This window comes from Helianthus annuus, chromosome 6 (genome assembly GCF_002127325.2).
Source record: "Helianthus annuus cultivar XRQ/B chromosome 6, HanXRQr2.0-SUNRISE, whole genome shotgun sequence".
In the NCBI taxonomy this organism is placed as follows: Eukaryota; Viridiplantae; Streptophyta; class Magnoliopsida; order Asterales; family Asteraceae; genus Helianthus; species Helianthus annuus.
In genome coordinates, this window is record NC_035438.2 from 79,019,620 (window position 1) to 79,023,782 (window position 4,163).

A 4,163-nucleotide genomic window follows, 5' to 3' on the forward strand; every position below is an offset into this window, starting at 1 on the left:
CGTCACCTGGCTTTCGTCTAGCTCAGGTTATCTGCAAAACCTCTACCTCAAAGTAAATTTCACATATTTCAATATTTCAAATATTGAGGTATGCATCAACACTGACTCTCCCTCGGAACAAACAAAGATTTTGATGAATCAATTGAAGGATTAGATTTTGAAAACATTTAATTTCAAAGTACACACTCCCCCTCAAATTTTGCTCATCATGTTTAGCACTCGGAATTTTGAAAATCAGCTTTTCAATATCCGTTGTCGAAAATCTTTTTGAATTTTTCAAAAGTTTATGCTAAACACACTCAAAATCTTTTTGGATTTTCTGAACTAAGAGAAATAAAATGCAGTAAAGAAATATTTACAGACACTATTTTTGTGAGTTCGTGCAAGAGGATCATATCAGTTTCTGAGACATGTCATCAACACCGTTAAGCTAGAATCATTTTAAGTTCTAAACAATTCACCTAGATTGTCAGTATATTTGTCCACTTAAATTTTCACACAAAGTTCAACTACTTCAAGATACGATATTAATGTTTTAATGACTTAAACTTATCCGTGTGTCCCACTACTTGAATATACTCCCGTATCCAGATCCCAATATTCAGTCTTACATGTGAGTATACCACAGATGATATCTGTACAGGGGTCAATTGCGAGGACCGTGAGAGCTCAGGTCGATACTTCCGTATACGCAGAGAGATGACGGCTTCGACTTTTGGTGTGTCCCCTTTAGAGGATCTTTTGTTACAACAGAAAAGATTATCAATTTTATTGTTTAATCAGATTGCTGAGGGTGAGCTTATATTTCAAAGCTTTTTGCAGAAAGCATTATCCGGGGACTAGGTCAGTATTTCCATACAGCAGAAGTCCCGGGATAATACCCCAGATATCACTGAGCATAAAGACCTAGTATCTCAGAATAAGGGACCTTTCAAACAAGATTTCAGGGGTTACCTATATATTCAAGAAGATGTTACCCACAGAATAAGCTTCATTCAAACTTGCTTAGGTTAATATCTCGACATAATTTACTAAATGTGTAAAAACCTACTAACACATCCGCAGTAAGATTGTTTATCACATTTTACATTCCAATTCTTTAGCATGTTGTGACAGTCCACTGATGTACTATCATTTCCTCTTTTTCACAACAAAACTCTTTTTACATTTTATCATGTTTTTGTATTTTTTAAATTTTCTAATGTTTTTGGATTTTCTGAAATTTTCTACTCCCCCTAAAATGCAAACACATTAAAGAAAATTTAAAAACAAGACTAGAGTCTTGGCCCAATTGTAGAAGAAAACTATACAGAAAGTTGACAACTGATATCGAATCGCATCAATTCACCATTTACTAGACATAAACAATCAGAACTCCCCCTCTCAACAAACTATTTTCTCATTTAGATTTCAAAACACTTAAGTTTATTTTAATCAAAATGATTTTTCCGGAAAATAAGTTTGTTTGTTACCACTTGTAGGTTCACTTTGGAAGTTAGGGGTATGGTTCATCATATTGTTCATCAACCACTTGTATGAAGATTTCATCAAGTTCAACTCAATGACCTTGACGAATCTTTTGTACCACTTTGTTAAAACATCCATAACATCTAACCATATGTAGGAATAAACCTCTACATTAATCATTTTACCAACCAAGATGCCGACTCCTGCTTCACACTTACCAACCTGGAAGCTCCGGCGTAGTCCTTCATCCTGTAACAATTTAAACAATTTTTCAAAACTCTTCACAAAAACACTTTACAAGAATGATGCCGATTCCTGATCCACGATTACAAACTAGGGATCTCCGGCATAGTCCTAAGACTTCAAGAAAAAAGAATTTCCACCCAAGTCTTTTCAGACTTGAGGGTTTTCAATTCTTGCTCAGTAGAGTTAAAAGTTGCTTTCTTTGTTGCGTAAAAATCTTTAACCCCTTTTGCTTTCCCATTAAGCATTTTCCCAAAAATTTTCTTAACATTCCCATTGAATGTTTTCTCGACATCAAACTCATTTTTCTCAGAATAAAACTGGTCTGAGATTTCAACTTTACCAATTTTTTGTTTAACTTTCTCAAACTCCAGTGATGGAAATTCATCATCATTCACCGGATCCTTTACCTCAACCTGTGGCTCTTCTGGCTTTGTGGAACCAGAATCATCGCTGACTTTCTCATCAACCTTTTTAACAACCCACACTTGGTTGTCTTTGGCTTTCTTTTTGTAAAGATTCTTTTTAGAACACTCACCAACCTCATAAGTTGAGTTTTCAAAAACTTTAAAGTTTTCAGTTGGTGGTTCAACATCAACAACTATCTCTTTTAACTTCTTAGAAACTCCATGTTTTGTTTTGGCATTTTTCGGAGAGTTCCACGCAATATGACCAACTTCATTGCATTTGAAACAGGTGTGAGTTTCTCTTAGATGAAACACTCCAGTTCCATTCCTTTTTTTCTCAGCAAGAAACTCCTGGTTTGATTGTTTCCAGAACGGTTTCTTCTGTTCATCCTCAGCACTTCCACCTGAAACAAATTCTGTTTTTGTTTTAGAATTTTTCTCATTTTTATAATTTTTTGGTGGAATAAAACCAAGACCTTTCTTTTTGTAGCTACGATTTTGGTTTGGTTTCTTTTGAAAACCAGAACCAGAATTGTAACCCTTTTTCTTGTTTAATCGTTGTTGAACTCTTGAAGTGTATTTTTTAGGTTTTCCAATAAGATTTAAATCTTTTATTTCAGAAATATTAATTTCTGTCATTTTGAAAACCTTTTTGATCATGTCAAAACGAACACTTCTTATTGGAAACTCTTTGTCAGAGTATAACTTGTCAGAATCATTTAAAGTGTATGCTACTTCAAATGTTTCATCATTCAAGTTTGCTTTTGATAACAAAAATTTTTTACTGTAAGACCGTTTGACCGACGACTTTTGACCATTGACTGACGAACTTGACCCTCTAGATTCCGATTTTGACTCAGACTCCTCATCAATATCTAACACCTGATCGACCACCTTTTTGATTAATTCAGACTCATGATCAGTGTCAGACGAGGTGAACGTGACGTCAATGTTTTCTGGTAATTCATCAGTTGTATCGGTTTTTAGCTTTATATTGACTGCCTTTTCAAGTTGCTCCTCGTTTGGTTTTCTAGGAGAATACCCTTCCCAGATTGGAGGCGGACACTTGTTATATTTAACAGTCGGTTTCTTACCACTATCCTTCTTCTGTGGCTTGTCCTCTTGGAAAGCTTCCATACCTGCAACAGTTGGATAAATTCGATCAATGAGATAATCAGAACTAGAATAGCTTTGTAACAACCGCCTAATTCTCTCATTCTCAATCTTTTCGGTTTCCAACTCTTGCTTCCACTTAGCACTTTCTTCGATGTAGAAATTGATAGCTTTCTGTTTTGTCATCATAACAGCATTCATCATCGTTAATGCTTGTTCTCTTTCAGAGTTGGTCTTTTGAAGACCAGTTACAGTTTTGTTCAAGACATCATAAGATTCTTTTACATAGTTGAGATTGAACAGCAACTGCTCTTTCTTTTTCTCATATTCAGCTATCATTTCGTCTTTTGCTGCACATTCTTTGCAAGATTCCAAACATTTTGTGTAAGGTTTGACGACTTCAACAATCTTTTCAACTTCGATTGTTTTCACCATTTCAATCACTTTCTCAACTTCAACCATCTTCTCAGCAACATTTTCAGCATTCTCATTCTGAACAACATCTTCAGATTTCATTTGTTGTTGTTCTTTTGCAGCTCGTTTCTCCTTTAGTTTTTCTAAGCGATCTGCAAAATAGAAATGAAAACTTTCAGGAGACAGATGATATTTTACAATGTTAATATGTTTTTCTTCCTCATCGTCACTACTATCATCAACTGGTGACTGATCAAACTCGATTGATTTTTCAGAACTATCATCCGATGAACCAAAATCAGATGGAGTTTTATCAAAAACAATTTCTTTTTCAGAACTGTCATCACTTTGTACACGCTCATCTGAACTTTGTGAGCTTTCATCAGCACTTTCTGAGCTTTCATCAGATGCAACAGACTCTTTCTCCACATTTTTCACAGTCTCTCCAATAGATTTCATCCATGTAGCAAACATATATGGTTCTCTTACAATCTTAGCAATGAACGCTTTAAATTCTTC